This window comes from Lathyrus oleraceus, chromosome 6, assembly GCF_024323335.1.
Source record: "Lathyrus oleraceus cultivar Zhongwan6 chromosome 6, CAAS_Psat_ZW6_1.0, whole genome shotgun sequence".
In the NCBI taxonomy this organism is placed as follows: Eukaryota; Viridiplantae; Streptophyta; class Magnoliopsida; order Fabales; family Fabaceae; genus Lathyrus; species Lathyrus oleraceus.
The window spans coordinates 376,135,290-376,153,650 of record NC_066584.1 but is presented as its reverse complement, the minus strand read 5'-3'; the positions used below and the strand labels follow the sequence as shown (position 1 = coordinate 376,153,650).

General features: G+C 36.0%; 1 long non-coding RNA gene across 1 annotated transcript; it reads right to left on the bottom strand.

Moving 5' to 3' along the window:
- Window positions 1-3,444: 3,444 nt before the first annotated feature.
- Window positions 3,445-5,531, bottom strand: LOC127093087 (uncharacterized). The gene is made up of 3 exons (XR_007792418.1): window positions 5,105-5,531; window positions 4,500-4,575; window positions 3,445-3,766 (listed from the first exon to the last, which is right to left on the bottom strand). It is a non-coding gene; the product is annotated as an uncharacterized LOC127093087 (long non-coding RNA).
- Between the last annotated feature and the right edge of the window lie 12,830 nt (window positions 5,532-18,361).

Genomic DNA, 18,361 nt, shown 5'->3' with positions numbered 1-18,361 from the left:
TTGTGACTATTCATTGCCTTTTGATGAGTTTAGAGTCATTTTGACAAGTTTGGTGTTGGAGATATTTATTAATTTGAGTTATGGCGAGAAAATTGTTAAATAGCATAAATGTTGTGACTTTGGAGTTTGAGGTGAGGGTTAAGGTAACCCTTGCCAAAGGCATAAGGTAGTATTATAGTCAAATCTAAATAATGATGTGTTGTAATGAGTTATCTAAAGGGTTATGAGTTAAGTCTGTTGAATGTAAGGGTTGTAGGATATTATTCTTACCTTGTTTATGAGCTTACATATGTAATAATATGCTTACTTTGTTGATGAGTGTTGTTGAGCACATACGTTAATATTTTCCCTATTGGTGAGTGTTGTATATATAATCATATATGGATTTGTGATTACATATATATTGTCGAGTTATAGTTATATGCATATGTTGAGAATTGTAGTTAGATAAAAATTATTATGGTGTCCTTTTAGGCGATGATTTACGGTTTGAAGATGAACTTGTTGCAAGTATTGCACTTGTATGTTATTGTTACATATCATGCATCATATGTGTTGGTGATAGATGTACAAACCTCGGTCCAGTGACGAGTCTCTAGTTCAGAAGAGGGGACCAATGACGAGTCGGGGTTCGAAGGAGAACCAGGTTCGAATGGGAACCCAGTTCAAACCATCGGTGAGTGGAAGAAATCTGTAACATAACTCTATTATCCAGGATTGTTATCACATGCATTAGAGTCGAGGTGTTGATTGCATTGCACGCATATTTGCATTGTAAGGTAATTATTTTTGTTGTGAATAATTCATGTGTTGGTGAATGTTGTGTATGATATTATCCTAACTGTTTATTACACCGTTAACATTATAAACGTATTTCTCACCCCTTTATGTTTGCATGTGTGACTTGTTGGACCGATGATATAGATACTCATGTAGATGAGCATTAGCAACTACTGTGTGGAAGGATTGGCATATATGCCTACTTCATTTTATTTATCGTTTTATTAAGTTTACTTAGTATTTCTGCATTCTACTATGATATGAATCACTCGGGACAGGTTGTTTTTGTTACATTTTATGTTTTCTTGAGTCTCTGGGATTATTTAATTAAATAAATTATGTTGATACCAATAAATGAATTATTGGAGTATTTGATGTTTTACTCCGCTGCATGTTTTATGTTATTACGTTGATGAAGGTTGCATATTGAGCATGTGTAACACCTATATTTGAGAAATTATATGTTTATCTTTTATATATAAAAAGTCGTGTTTTTATGGTGTTACAATCAGAGTTTTGTAAAAGTAATGAAGTAATGTTTTAAGGAAACTCACACACACACTTAAGTTCTTTTCTAGTCGCTTTATATGTTAAAAAAAATCAAAACCAAGCTAGGTGATTAAGAAGCTATCCATTATCATTTAAAATAATTTTAAAACTAACGAATCGATTGGAATTTTTTTGGACCTGCCAATAGTTTGGATCATTAAGCCAATCAATTGGAGATATCTCAAATAATTAATCAAATGATTAGGACAACACCTTAATGACTTGCAATGGCTCTCTATCAAATATTTTAATATTGGGCAAGGCAATCGATTAAAAATAGGCAATCCAATCTATTGGACCTTAAGCCAATCAATTGGCTCAACAATTATGCCCATGGATTATTTCCTTTTTTGATTTTTCCAGCTCCTATATAAAGAAGACTCACCTCCTCTTCATTTTATGCCACTTTCTAAAACTTTACATTTTCTTTGAAATTTATCTCTCTAATTTTTATCTCCCTCTCTCTCTAGAAATATTTATTTCATTTAAAGTTGACATGGTACTTTTGAGTGAAACTTTGTGTGGGAGAAAGAGTTTGTAAGTGACCATATTATTTGTTTAACTCATGAGAGTGTTATACTCTTGAGAAGATTGAGATTGGTTTGTGAGATGAACAAGGCATAAAATATTTGTTTTGGTTTTTTGAGCTTTGCTGGAAAAAAAAAATCTATTTTAGGTTATTGAGATTAGCTTGTGGTAAAAACTATCTTTGGTTGGATATAAACATGTAAAAATCTCAAGATCGGATTTTATAAAGGCTTGTGAGTATAACCTTCAAAATCTCAAAGTTTATAGTCAAACTCTCAATAAGATCTCTTTGGGACAAGACTAGGCCAATGTTCTGCCAAAACTATATAACTCTATGGTGCAATCTCTCCAATCCTATCCTCTTTAACTTCTTCTACTTTTTTACTATTTTTATTTTTGCTGATATTTACTCTTAAGAAACTACTAACACAATCTCAAACTTAATCAAGAAAAATGTAAAAGTAATCGTGAATTTTAAATACCAGAATTCACCCCTCTCTTGTGCTTGAAGTCAGTTGTCCAATAGTAGTAAAGAAATAAATCAGAAGAAAGTGAATCGACATGTTTATAAATGTTCTTGATATAATAGATTTGACCATTTAGATTCGTTTTGTTTTGATAAATCGAGAAGGTCTAAAGGTAGTACCTTAGACCTCTTAGAACTACTATGTATCAGTGTCGTACCCCAAAATTTGCCCTCCCTTTTTCCATTTTTCATTTGACTTTTGGTTTGAAAAATCATTTGCATTCATTCACTCCAAATGCATGTGCATCGTGCATTCATATTAACACTTGCAAACATACATCATATATTCAAAGTTTGTGTCTATTTATACCTAACAAAAGCTAGGGTTTGCTGGAGAATCAAGCCCCATGGATTTTGATGTTTCCTCAATTTGGGCCAAGCCCTGAAATCCCAATCCTTAGTGTTTAAGACCTTGGAGATTTCATTGTGCATAAAGTTCTTGACCTTGGGTGCTCATTGATCTTGTGGTTTTCATTTGGTGATTTTGAAACCCTAATTTTGTGGTTCATTTGGTTTGAATTTGTTTGAAAGAGCATTGTTGCTTGTTTTTTCATCCTTGTTCATGTGGGCTGCCTAATGACCTTGGTTTGAGTATGAAACCCTAATTGTGGAGCCCTGACATTAGGGTTTGTATGTTGGTTCTATACATGTTGCCATAATTGTGGGTGTTTGACATTTGATTACCAAGTGATTTGTGCATTGATCATATGGCTATCTAGGAAACCCTATTTCAAGGAAAGTGACATTTGATCATTTGGTTTGCATCATACTTTTTCTTTGGAATCAATCATTTGATTATGTTTTGTTACATGATTGTTTGCTTGATGATTCAAGGCCTTGTTTCATTCATGTTTTCATTCAAATCCATGTTTCAATGATTCAAGTTCATATAGAATTTATAATTCATCGATTTTTGATTCTTGTCTCATTAATCTCATTTATTCAAGTTCGATAAGCCCAAGGTTCATTCATAGCCCATATGATCCGAAGAGATTTCAAACATAATTTTGGAGGAAAAGATGATATTTGAATAAGACTTGTTTCATTGATCAAGGGAACTATTTCCATCCAAAGTGTGCATTCCATTAAAACAATGCCAAGTTTACAAGATTCATACAAAAATTACAAAAAATGCAATTTTTTCCAAATGTTGACTTTGGTCAACAGTTGATTTTTTGGTCAATCTTTGACCAAAGTCAACCCAACCCCTTTTTTCCATCCTAAAACCCTAAATCATCAACTCTAATACTAATCCTAATCCTTAAAATACATTTTGATCTTTGCATCTTTGCCATTTGTACATGGATGCCTTAAAGTCCAATCTTGATTATCTTGCATTGTTCAATCACCATCCTTCATGAACATAAACCATGAAACCAGGACCTACATGAAAATAAAACAAAGTCAGAATGAATACCAAGCAATATGAGGCATGCTACATAAAACCCCCTTGCCATGAACTTATGCATACCATGGAGCATACCAAATCAGAACATGCTGCAGAATATGAAACCATGAATAAACCAAGATATGAATTATAAGCAAAGCACCATGCTGCACAAACTGAGCAAAAACCGAGCCAACCAAGTCATAACCTCCTTCCAATGGCTAACTAAAAAAAGGCAATGCAATACTTCACAAAATGAGAAACAAAAAGCAACAATGCAAACTGACATTAAAATCTCAAAGAAACTGCACAACAGAAATCAGTTAGAATTAATAACCAGTTTCCAACTGAATAACAACCCAAAAACCTCACTTCTCAACGGAATTTCCAACTGAATTTCTAACAGCTCCTAACCCTTAACAGATTTCGTTTTCTCCTCCAACTCGAAATGAATTCTAACTCCCTCAAAATTGCATAACAATCACTAAACAATCACAACTGTCAATCGAAACACTCCAACAGAATTTAACAGTTTAAGCACATCCACCCTAAGAGTTTTCAACGGAATAACGCAATTGCATTAACAACAATTTCACCCTAACACTAACTAACATTTCATCTAGTTGCACATTGATAGAAATTTAACTAACTTTCAATCCAATAATTAACAATCTAACATTCAATTCGATTAAACATTCTAACTGTTTTCATTACTAACAATTAACTCACCAAAACTAACTATTTGCATCCATCCAAAGGCACATTAACCATTCACTAACAAGAACTCTTTGTTTTGAAACTCCACCTGTAAAATTCAATAACAAGATATCAAATTAGAATTCCACAGTAAGATAACAGAAGCGTAATGCAGAGAATCGAAACCTCCCTAACAGATTTGTTCATTTCCAACTGACTGATAAATTTAAGATAAATTTCATGTGAATTTGAGAAAAATTTCTAACAACTTCAAGGTTCTATATAAACAACACTGCCCTGCATTTTGAGGGGGCTCATTGATTACCCAATCTCACATTTCAGATTCGTAATCACGTTTTGAGCTCCCTCCATCGATTTCTACATCTCCCTCATTCTCGCTCTCTCTCTCTCTAAAACCTCAGACGGAGCTCCATTAGGAAGCCATTGGAGCTTCACATCGAAGCTCCAATTGTGCTTGAGCTAGGCTTCATCCTCGCACTTTACATCAATCTCACACGTTCTCACGCAACATGCACACAAGAACAACAATATCACAGAGAGTTCGGAAACTGAAGAAGAAGAGAAAGAAGATAGAGGAATCGAGGACGAGCAGAGCAAGGAAGAGAAAGAAACATTACATATTTATGCCACCATGCCGGAGCTCAAAGTCCGATGAGTTTTCTTCCATTTCCTTGCTAAGATTTGAGTATTTTGGCTGCGATTCGGTTGAATTCCAAACGTGAATCCAAGACGTGAAAATGAGGCATTCTGCAATTCTTGAACGCGGTGCCGAAATGATGAATCCACGATGCTTCAATTCCATAGACGCGAGGCGAAAGCAAAACGATGTCAATCCAAAACACTAACTGTTGCAATCCAAAATGCGGTGCTCCGGTCAGAACGCACAAACACGAATCATGAATTCGGAAACTCGATGCTCCATGATGATGCTGGAGATTGGATGCGAGCATGGATGAAGAACGCGATGAATGTGTTCGACGTTCATGAGCTTTCTTGCAGCTTATTGATAATTTAATTCAATGTTAATAACTTGCACATTGACCATTTTGCCCTTATGGCTTAGAAATCTTGATTTTTGTACATGAACCCTTAGTTTAGGACCTTGGTTAGAATTGTCTGACTTTTATTTCAGTTGATTAATTCAATAGGTTTACTTTGTACATAGTTCAACTATCATTTCAATCTCATTAGTTAGTGTTGACTAAAGGTCACTTTGGTCAACCAAATTCTTTCTATTGTGTTGTAATCCCCAAGCTTATTCAAGTGACCAAAAGACCCTTGATTGCTTGATATGGAAATTTCATTGTGCTCAAGCTATTGTGGATATGCTGAAACTCAAGAGCTCAAGACCTCAAGGTTTAAATGAAAGATCAAGACTTCAAGTCAACATCAATCAAGCATAGCTAGTAAAATGGACTACTTCTCAAGCACTGCAAAGGTATCAACGCTTGACGATCATAACTCATAGTGTGTGGCAAGAACCTTAAGCAATAGAGAATGGATGAGAGTGGAGAATTTCATTAACTCATTATGAATATCTTTGGGTATGGGACGTTTGACCTAGTTGATCATCGTATTCACCTCTATTCATAGACTTTAGCATAATTTGAATTACATGATTGTCAAGTCTTCTTCTGTAACAAATAGTACTACATCAATAAGATCAACACACAAGATCTCCTATCAACAACTTGTTAATTTTGATTCGAGCTGCACGCTATGAGCCTTAAGCAACAAATAATGGATGAGAGTGGAGAATTCCATTAACTCATTTTGGATCTCCTGCGATATAGGACGCTTGACCCAGTTACTAAAGGTCTCCGCCTTTGTTTATAAACTTCAGTGCATTTTGAATCATACAATTGACAAGTCTTCTTATTCAAGCAAGCATCATATTATTCAAACACTTCAATAATGAAGCACATGTGTTATTAGCAACTTGTGGTTGTACACCCTCTTTCAATCAATTATTTTCCCTATAAGGTGGTAAACCTTGGCCTGTTCTTTGCCTTGAGAGGTGGTAAGCCTTGGAACTAGCCTTGAGAGGTCTTAAACCTTGGCACTTGCCTTGTAAGGTGGTAAACCTTGGCACTTTTTCCTTACCTCGAAAGGTGATAAACCTTGGAAATTCAGTTCTTTTCCCTGAGAGTCATAAACTCTAGCATCTGTTTCTATTTGCCTTGTAAGGTGATAAACCTTGGCAGTACAATTCAGCTCTTTTCCCTGAGAGTCATGGGCTCTGGCATCTGTTTCTCCTTGCCCTGTAAGGTGATAAACCTTGGCAGTTCAACTCCTTGCCTTCAAAATTATAAACTATGGTCGTTATATCTTTCCTAGAAGGTTGTGAACCTTGGCACTCCTTTTTTATCCTTTAAGGGTTTTGTACCCTGGAAAATCAATCTTATTCCCTTTTGTTTCAGCCATAGTGGGTTGAACTACAATTGCTCTGATTTTCTCATTGCACTATGAGAATACGTAGGCACGAGGGTTCGAATCCTCCGCGAGGATACTTATTTATTCCTTCTGCCTTAGAGCATTTCCTCCATTCATCTCCATGGATCGTTAATCACGACATGCATTCATATTCTACTTTCATCCACTTCATGTGATATACCAATTATCTTTGAGCCAAATGTAATATCTCTTTAAGCTTCATCTTGTATCTCTTTATGAACCAAGAGATGTTTGTGTTGTAAAACCAAACACTTAATTCCTTTCTTTTCGGTTATTCCAATATAGTGATACCATGTCTTAGGCCCCTCACTTGTTGGTTCATACCAGTTTTACTCTTGGGTTCATATTTTCACGCCTTGTTGGAGTTCAAACAACATTATCATTTGGTTCAGACCATACTTTGATCACACTTCTTTTCATCTCCTACCACTAGTTCTTTAAACTACGGAGCTCTGAATTTCTCATTGCACTATGAAGATACATAGGCATGAGGGCCTCAATCCTCACCGATCACTTTATCTATTCTCTTATTTTTCCCTTACCCTTTTGTGATTAACCTTAGATATAACACCCATTCAAGCAAGAACAATCAAAACGATTTCCATGGAGTACCATGGATATTAGGGGTGCTAATACCTTCCCTATGCATAACCGACTTCCTTACCCAACATATCTCTTCCACCCTGGGTTGTATCAATGTTTTCCCTTTCCTTTGGGGATAAATAAAGTTTGATGGTGACTCTGATGTATGTTCGAGCGTGTGATGCGTTCAGGCATATTTCTGCTAGCTTCAGCTGACGACTCTGCTGGGGAACTCTGCTTCTTGGAGTGCTTCCTAGTCGCTAAAAGGAGTCGAGCCTTGCTTTGGTTGTTTTCGCTTGTTATAGGTGTTTACCTTTATTGTTTTACGCGTTTTATTTATCATATTCTTTATTTCTTTAAATATTATTTATACCGGATATTATCTGTTATACTCTCTATTGGGTATGGGTTATGCTACATGAGTGAAGCTCTATACCCGAGTTTAGTACATACATAGGATAGACTCGTGGATAGTCGTGTACACCTGTGTTTTGCATATTGGGTTGTCACGAGAACCACACCTAAACTAGATTCACTTGGAAGTACTTTTGTCCTGTGAGAATTCACTATGGCAGGGTATTTTCATTTCGAGTCGATGACTCTGGGAGACCTTATAGAGACTACCTTTTGAAGACTAAAACCTACCTGTGAGGGGGATATGGGTTTTTCTGCAGGAAACCATAACCTCTACTTACCTTTATTCTCATGGACATCAGACCTTTGATTCTACATTGAGCAGTATATGTTGATTATCCGAATTATTTTTATGCTGCCGACATACTCTATTGCATATCATTATTGCATTGTTGTGTATATGTCGGAGTTTTGAACCTGAATTATTACGCCATCAAGGCTTTGAATCTATGGATGTTGCATAATTATTGGCATTCCATCCTTAACATGTGCATTCATGCATTTGCATCTCACACCTATCAACCAAAAAAATCTCACTTTGTCCTTTCTTCATCCAAAAAGATGATGACTCTTCGACACCAGTACTTCACAAGAGCTAACAAGTCGAGAATTATGGAAGATATGGAACAAGAGAATCCTATGTACAAGGAAACCTTGGCTCAGTTCCAAGGCGATATGAACACCTTCCTAGGTAATTGTAAGACCCCAATTTTGACCCTAAGATCCCTCATGCAATATCATCATATGCATTAGCATTGGGATCATACTTTGGCATTCTCCTTACCCCCCTCTTTCATTAGGTTTGTTTTGGGAGAGATCACCAAGCACCATGTGATTGTATCATACTTGTATATTATCATTTTACTAACCAAAATACCAAAAGTATGTCTTTTCATTTGCCTAACTTTTTTGTAGGTAAGGCATGATCACCATTGATCTATCAAGTTCACATCTAGGGTTTAAGACCCTCATTGCTAAGATCATAACCAAGGAATGGTCCACAATGGCTTTAAGCATAATATATGAGTACCAAAGATCTCTACATGTTATTTTTATCAAGACTTCTTCAAGGTTTTGGAGTTGGTTTTCCTTGGAAACCCTAGTTCCTCTAGGTATCTTGAGTAACTTCTTCAACAAGCATCCTCACCAATTGATCAAATTTATCAAGGGACACTTCAAATTTCATCATATTGTGCATATATGATCTACCATGAGCCTAAAAAGTCAAGATAATTACAAATTAGCAAGTTGGTTGATGGTGGTTGGCCAGATGGATTCATCTGATCAAAACTGGGTCTCCCTAGACCCTATCTCCTACAATTTTCATCATATGAAAATGATTCCAAGAGCAACGTTACTCTAGATGAAATTTAAAACAACTTTCATGTTGAGGTCTAGATCTAATTTTTCTTAAAAAGTCATCTTATATGATGAAACATTATAGGTCATTTTGTCTAAACCCAAATTTGAAAGTCAACTTCCCAAGGCCATAACTTGCTCATTTTTTATGAGACGAAAGATTTAATGGTTTCACAATCAAATTCAATGTGTCTAATTAAACTTTGATGTTTGGAGGGAGAGATAAATCAACTTTTATGAGCATGTGATATGAGGATACATTATAGGTCATTTTGGACCAATACCATTGAACAAGTGATTTTCCTCAACTTCAAAAATACATAACTCACTCATCCTAAATCCAAATTATGTCAAATTGGTGAACATTTTGAAGGTTTTTCAAATAGCTACCACTTTTATGATGACACATTTCTCATTTGGAGCTCACATAAAAAGTTATGCAAGGTGGAATAATTAAATATGTGACTTGACACTTAGAAAATATTTTGACATGTTGAAATTTCCAAACTTCCACCTCAAAATTCACCATGATACAAGTTTCAAATGGAAAAGTGTTCAACAAAAGAGTTATTCCTCTTGACCTAAGCTTTCCAAAGAATCCTAATTCACTCGTTTTTGGACAAAGTTTGATGGGTCTGCGCATGGCTTAAACAAGCCTGTATCAGTTGGCAAGATTCATGCTTCAAATGTTCAAATAACTCTGCCTTGCCATCCAAGCTTCATGCAGACCACATTTCAGTTGATTGTGGACCTAATTGGATTGCTTCATGGGCCTGCACACTCCCATGCAAGCATGTGCATTACATTGCCCATTTTGGAGAATTTTCAAGTGTGCAAATAACAATTCTCATTGCTATAAATAGAGGTCCAATGCCTCAGTTCAAAGGACCTTGCGCGCCAGCTTTGCCCCCAACCTTCAAAACCCTTTCAATTCAAAGGAAAACCTGAGAAATTTCAACTAAAATTTGAGTTTAAATCTCACTGTTTGGAGATTCAAAAACTCCATAATCCAAAGCTTTGCATTACTCTTAAGCCACTTCCACAAGCTCCATAAGCAAGATCAAGCGTGAATTGAAGCAAGAGAGATCCAGTTCTGCACAATATTGAAGTTATTTTTCCATATTTTTCTTCTCTTCGATTCTCTCTTAATTCTCATCAATTCTCTTGGATCCTTGGTTGTCTGAAGTCCTACCAATGTAGGCAAGAAGATTGAGTTTCTTTGAGGTCAAATCGAAGCAACTCAGTTGACACACCTCAAAATTCAACTCCACGTATCTCTCTATATATTTGGAGTTAGTTAAAATTGAGGTGATATTCGTGATCTACGCAATTTTTCTTTAAGATCATGTCCTCTTTTTTCATTTATGATGTGGTGATGATTGAACCAGTCCGGCCAGGATCATCGGAGAAGATCACCGACCTTTGGCTCCGGTGATGCACTGGAAGTGTTCAGAGCCATTAGATGAGTTCAAAATGTTTTAATCGGGAGCATATATTGTGATTACCCAGCGTGTGATCAGTTGACTCAAGCGCATCATGGAACGCGCGCTCTCCACCACTTGATCTGCCACCTCAATTAATTAGGGAGATCAAGTGGTCCACGTTTTTTTGATTATCTGATTTTTATTTTTATTCCTTTGATTTTTATTAATTCATATTAATTTTAATATTGATCCAAAAAATATGAGAGTTTCACCAAAAAAAATTAATGAAATCCTTTTTCATTTTCTGAATTAAAATTATTTTTTGGATCATTATTAATATTTTTCATGATTTAATTGATTTTTTGATTATTTTTAATTGTTTAAAAATACTTTTAAGTTTCTAAAAATTCTGAAAAAAAAATTCCAAGGTCCTTTGATCTTGTTTGACCTATGATAAATATCATGACTGTTTCTTTGGTGTTTTGAGGAGGTTTCAGGAATTTGACCAACCATATTTAATTTAATGCATTATTTTTAATATTTTTAATTATTTAGATGTCAAATTAATTGTGTAGAGCCATTCTAATTGCCTTTGTGAGTTTAACTTGTGTTGTTAGGCATTGGTCAAGGTTGATTTGACTTTGATAGGTTAAGATCATTGGATTTAGGGGATTGATGGAATATACATTCCATCTCCCAAAATGAATGAATAATCTTAAATTGGTAAAAGTCCTCCTTTGTCCAATTTGAGTTTGATCTATTTCCCCTCCCTCTTCATCTCATTACCCTTCTTTATGCATTCATATTATGGACCTATAATATCTCTATATCCTAAGGCTAGTTGATTGCAAAATCAACATAAGTATGGATGAGATTAGGTCCCCCACTTTGCATATTCTTTTTGTGTGTGGTATGTTTCATGAGCATAGTTCATCATACTATGTCTCTAACATGCATTAACACCAAAATTCTATTGTCTGGCCTCAAATAGTTGTGACTTCTACATAAGTCCAATTACGATTCCTTAACATAGCACTAAATTTTGACACAAAAGGCATAGCATTCTAGTTAGTAAGATTGTAAGTCTCCCCTCTTTCATGGTATTGTGTGGAAACTTGGCCGTTTTTCCTTCCTTTGGAAGATGTCTTGGTTCAAGGATTCATGCTTGTGATAAGTGGGTTGAGTGTTCTCCAAAGAATGACTTAAACAAAAGAAAAGCAAAAGAAATACTAACTCCTAACTCATTAACAACTAACATTTAATTTCAAGTCATTTAATTTTAATGCACTTTATTTTTTAAGCTTTATTCATTTGCCATTATTCATACAATTCTAATTGTTTATGTTAATGTCATTTTCACTTTGTCCATTTGGACCATATTTTTGTGATATATTTTGTTTGTGTATATTGTGTTTGTTTGTGTGGTCTTTGACCATTATTGTACATAATAAGAACAAAAACCCTAAAAAATATCTTGTGTGGACTGTTGTTTTGATCTGAGACAATTGGACTTAGAATTTAGGCAACATTCCCTTTGCAAAGGACTTGGTCAATGCCAACTTTCATGTAACCAAGTGCTTGTAATTTGAAACTTCATCAGATACATCATTGAAGATCCATTTGAGTTCATCTGCAACATGATCATTGTGAAGCTGTTATTTTGAACCTGTGATTTATGCGTTATGGAATTCATCTGCTGCATGGACAAATTTGAAGAAGATCATGGAGTTGCTAAGCTTGGATGTGGCTATCTTTATTTGATGCCCTGCTCTTCAAGTTGATATTTTGTGCATTGTTTGTTGCTTGATTCTAAAAGTCCAAGGGAATTTGGGTTTCTATATGACATTCTTGTCTATTGGATTGCAGCCCATTGGTCAGATCTTTTCAACTCTTAACTTTTAATTTTGTGCTTAGGATTAGTCTCTTCATCTCCTCCCCACTTCTTTAATTTCAAAATCTCTCCCTCCTTTCAAAAATCTTATGTTGGTTCTATGTGTTGGCAGCAATTTTGGTAAAACCAAGAGTGTTCACAAGTTGTCACAAGTGTTGTCTTGACATAAGATAACATGTACCTGCAGGATGTTTAAAATGTGATTATGCAGGATTTTACTGAGATGTCATGACATTTGTATACAGAATATTCAGTATGAATGTTATGTATTATGTGATTGCATTTTTAATGCTAATCTATGTATGATTGATGAGATGATTGAACGCGCTATCAATCAGTAATTACAACTAGATTAACTTATTTCCCAAAGAGATATAATCAGTTGTCATGAGAAGATATGAATGGAAAATAGTTTTAGGGTTTTATGATGTCCAAGCCCAGCCAATTGCTTCTATATAAAGGACATGGAAAACCTGGTTTTATACACAAGAAATAACGAACGAAATATTGAGAGAGAATAAGAGTTTTAGTCTTGTGTGGTCGTGTGAATTGTAAGTCATTAAATTCATCCATAGATGATTAAATTGGTCTGATTTTTTAGTTGTAATTTGTCCACTCTAAGCTTTCAAGCATGAGTGTGTGTTTACTTGATTGAAGCTTTTAAGCAAGATCAAGTATGTGTCTTTGAAGAGTGTCTTATTTTCATTCTACTTCTTGTTTTATATCACTGCTATGATTGAGGGGGAGTGAGTAGGATCTCATATCGAACAGTTCTTAGGTAGAAGTCACACGGGTAGAGATTAGGTGAAAAGACTGTAACTTGAAGTTGTTTACTGAGAGTCTTTGAACTGATTCTGTTTAGTGGATTTCCTTCCTGGCTTGGTAGCCCCCAGATGTAGGTGAGTTTGCACCGAACTGGGTTAACAATTGCTTGTGTCTCTTGCATTACTGTTCTTTATCTTTAATCATGTTTGTATTGTTCAGATATTAGTGTCGTGACATTACCTTCGACATTTCATATCTGATACCAGAATTTCATCTTCTTTGCTTGTGTTTGTTGATTTTCAAAACTTTGACCACTTTTGCAAATTAGAAACTTTCGCCTTATGCCATTTTATTTTCAAACCTTTTTCTTAATCAAACCTGTAAATAAACTTAACTATACTTGACTTAAAATTTCAAAATCCAAAAAGAACTAACTCATTCAAACCATTTTTAGGCCTTTGTGCCTTTCAAACTTAAATTTTTGTTAAAAACAATGCATCCACTTTGAAATTGATACCACAAACTACGAGGTTTTGATCCCTCATTTTTATACTGGTACGTAGGCACAAGTCTGAAGGCCTTGTCAAACACAAAAATATATAATTAATTAATTCTTTTCTCATCCCCCCCCCCCCCCAATTCTATTTGTTTGCAAATATCATTTGTACAAAAACACATATGCACACAAGAAAAGGCTCCCTAGGAGTACCTAGGACACTTTGGGTGCTAACACTTTCCCTCTGTGTAACCAACCCCCTTACCTGTAATCTCTGGCATTTTATTAGTTTTGATTTGAAAACTTCTTATTTTTTTTTTGGTTTTGTTCGTACTTTTCCCTTTTCCCTTGGAAACAATAAAAGCGCGGTGGTGACTCTTATTTATCTTATGTCTAGCTTATCCATAGCTTGATGATCATGAATTTACCGCTACAGTAATATGAACACCATAATGTAATACATTAAAGCTCAAAAGGCCATTACCTCTACATCTGCTGCCAATCATGTTACTGTCGTGGTTACTGATGTTATTGTTGTCACCGCTTCTGTTGATGTTGTTGTGGACACTGTGATTCAACCTATGGTGAGTCAGCCAATGTGTCAGCCAGGTCCTAGTAGGCATGTTCTTGCCTATCCCTGGGGTTTTCCTCCAAATTTTACTCCCTAAGTTGCTAGTGGAAATGCGTTTGTTCCATATCAGCCATTTGATGTACATCCTGCCAATGGGAACTTTGTTGCCCATCCTTGGGGAATGCCCACTCGCTCTCTATAAATAGTTAATGTCAACAACCATGAGATCAACCCAAAACAAGCTCTTCAAACTTCTGCACCAGTGATTGTTGAAACTCCCGATGATAATGAAGATAAGTATAAAGATCCTAGCCTTCATTTCCGTCTTCCTCCTCGAGCTACTCAACCTACTATTCAGAATTTGAATCAAGGTGTTTAGATACCTCCTCATCATCCTGGGGAATCTTTTGTTATTGCACCTCCATTTGTGTATCCTGGGGCACCCTATGCTCCATATCATGGTCAATATGGTCATAATGTTGGTCAAATGGTTAATCCAAATTGACGTATCCTCAAGGGTATCCCCAGTTTGCCATTACCTCTACATTTGCTGCCAATCCTGCTACTGTCGTGGTTACTGATGCTATTGTTGTCACCACTTTTGTTGATGTTGTTGTGGACACTGTGATTCAACACATGGTGATCCAGCCAATATGTCAGCCAGGTTCTAGTAGGCATGTTGTTGCCTATCCCTGGGGTTTGCCTCCAAATTTTATTCCCTAAGTTGCTAGTGGAAATGTGTTTATGCCATATCATTTGTTTGATGTACATCCTGCCAATGGGAATTTTGTTGCCCATCCTTGGGGCATTGCCCACTCACTCTCCATAAATAGTTAATGTCAACAACCATGAGATCAACCCAGAATAAGCTCTTCAAACGTATGCACCAGTGATTGTTGAAACTCCCAATGAGAATGAAGATAGGTATGAAGGTCTTAGCCTTCACTTCTGTCTTCCTCCTCGAGCTACTCAACCTACTGTTCAAAATTTGAATCAAGGTGTTCAGATACCTCCTCATCATCCTGGGGCATCTTTTGTTGTTGCACCTCTATTTATGTATCCTAGAGCACCCTATGCTCCATATCATGGTCAGTATGGTCAAAATGTTGGTCAAATGGTTAATCCGGATTGATGTATCCTCAAGGGTATCCCCAGTTTGCCTCTCCTCCAGTCATTGCTCAAGCAGCTTCTCAGGGTGTTCAACCTCCCAATCATCAAGTTAATCCTCAGATTGCTAATCAGATTGTGTTTGGTTCATATCAGAATAGACAAGCATATTATCGGTTACTAGATGAGAGGACCAGAGTCATTGAAGGTTTCTCTGCTTATGGTATGGATGCTAAGGACTTGTGCCTAGTTCCTAATATGGTGCTTCCACCTAAGTTCAAAGCGCCCGACCTACCAAAATACAAGGGTTTAAGCTGTCCAAGAAGTCATGTCATTATGTATTGTAGGAAGATGGCATCCTACATTGATAGTGATGAGATTCTCATCCATTGCTTCCAAGACAGCTTATCTGGGGCATCCTTGGATTGGTATATAAGCTTAGAACTGTAGCGGTAAATTCATGACCATCAAGCTATGGATAAACTTGACGTCAATAAAACCAGAGTCGCCACCACGCTTTTATTATTTCCAAAGGAAAAGGGAAAAGTACGAACAAAACCCAAAAGTAAGAAGTTTTCAAATCAAAACTAATTGGGTTTCTATATGACATTCTTGTTTATTGGATTGCAGCCCATTGGTCAAATCTTTTCAACTCTTAACTTTTAATTTTGTGCTTAGGATTAGTCTCTTCATCTCCTCTCCACTTCTTTAATTTCAAAATCTCTCTCTCCTTTCAAAAATCTTCTTTGCTTGTGTTTTTCGATTTTCAAAACTTTGACCACTTTTGCAAATTAGAAACTTTGGCCTTATGCCATTGCATTTTCAAACCTTTTTCTTAATCAAACCTGTAAATAAACTTAACTATACTTGACTTCAAATTTCAAAAGCCAAAAAGAACTAACTCATTCAAACCATTTTTAGGTCTTTGTGCCTTTCAAACTAAAATTTTTGTTAAAAATAATGCATCCACTTTGAAATTGATACCACGAACTACGAGGTTTTGATTCCTCATTTTTATGTTGGTACGTAGGCACAAGTCCAAAGGCCTTGTCAAACACAAAAATATAATTAATGAATTATTTTCTCATCCCCCCATTCTATTTGTTTGCAAATATCATTTGTACAAAATTACATATGCACACAAGAAAGGGCTCCCTATGAGTACCTAGGACACTTTGGGTGCTAACACCTTCCCTCTATGTAACCAACCCCCTTACCTGTAATCTCTGGTATTTTATTAGTTTTGATTTGAAAACTTCTTATTTTTTTGGGTTTTGTTCGTACTTTCCCTTTTCCCTTGGTAACAATAAAAGCGCGGTGGCGACTCTTGTTTATATGATGTCTAGCTTATCCATAGCTTGATGATCATGAATTTACCGCTACAGAAATTAAGTGGCAACTCTGCTGGGGAGTAGTCTCCAGTGGGTTTAGTCTACTTTTTGTGTGTGTGTAACTATATATTTGATGTTTGTATATTTGTTTGTATGATATAATCTGCTTGTTGTGCTTGGTGATCTCTGAATGGTGAGATAAGTTCTATCCCGGACTTGAGTGCAATTAAGATAGGAGGATGGTATAGTCATGTTCGACTTGTGTGGAGTAGTCCTTAACAAGTTGGCTTGAGACCCATCTGCTCAGTGGAGACCCTTTTGGATTTGGGAATGTCACACAAGTCTTTATGGTTAGACATTACTATCTCTGATTTGGGGTCCGAGAAGCTAAGGACCGTAGAACATTTAACCCCTTTTGGCCTATTTAGGACGTAGTGCGGAGACTGTTCAAGTGTAGACTTGATGACAGTTGTTACGCGATACTACACTCAGACGAGTTTCTCTTGAGAATATTATGGGTTGATGAGTCAGTCATCCTAACCTGTAATATCCGATAGATGGAATTAAGACTCTGGGAACTTTTTAGAACATGATCTACAGGTTTTTATCCTTAGTTCACTCCTTTGGGATGGTTCTTACCCATACTCCATGCTCGTGACTCACAATAAACCCTTGATTCTTGGTTGATCCAATCAAGTCTTGTCAATATCAATGGAACTTGGATGTTGATAAGGTGAAAACCATAATCCACCAAAATGGATGATTGATCTTGATGACTTGATTCATCCATTGACCTTTGTTTGTTTGCCTTGTGTGTGATCCCTTATTTGTGATTGTTGCATTCATGCATTCATGTGCATCATAACATTCATCACATGAAAATTTCAAGGAACTGAGGTGTTATTTGCAAATATTTTCAGACCATGGATTGTGGACGAAGGAACACTAAGAAGTACAGTTTCAGATGTCCCGATTTGAAAGAGTTAAGGAAGCTAGCATCTTTTGTATTAGATCCCTTGGACTTCAAACAACATCATGGGATGTTGATGCTGGAAAACTCAAAAAAAAATCCCAACTTATCATCGTACAAAACCCTTAGCCAGTAAGCCAGAAACTGATGATGAAAATAGCGTTAAACCTGATTCCCAAGTGAAAACTGTAGATGATAATCATGCAAAGTCTTCGACTGAAGCCTTAAAAACAGAAAAGCATATCAATCTAAACTATATGAGTGACACTCTTAGAGCGTTTCGCTCTTGTCCCTTGTCAAAAGACTCTGAACTCTATCTCACTTGGCTTACCAAGGTTGAGAAGGAGAAAGCCCAATTTTGAAAAGAAATGGGTATTTATGACATGATTCAACTGTCGAAAGTAGGACCAGGATATAGTCAAAACATGTTAATAGCCTCTTTATATTTTTGGAATAGTACTCACAATACTTTCCATTTTCTCTGCGAAATGTTGACTCCTACCCTTTTCG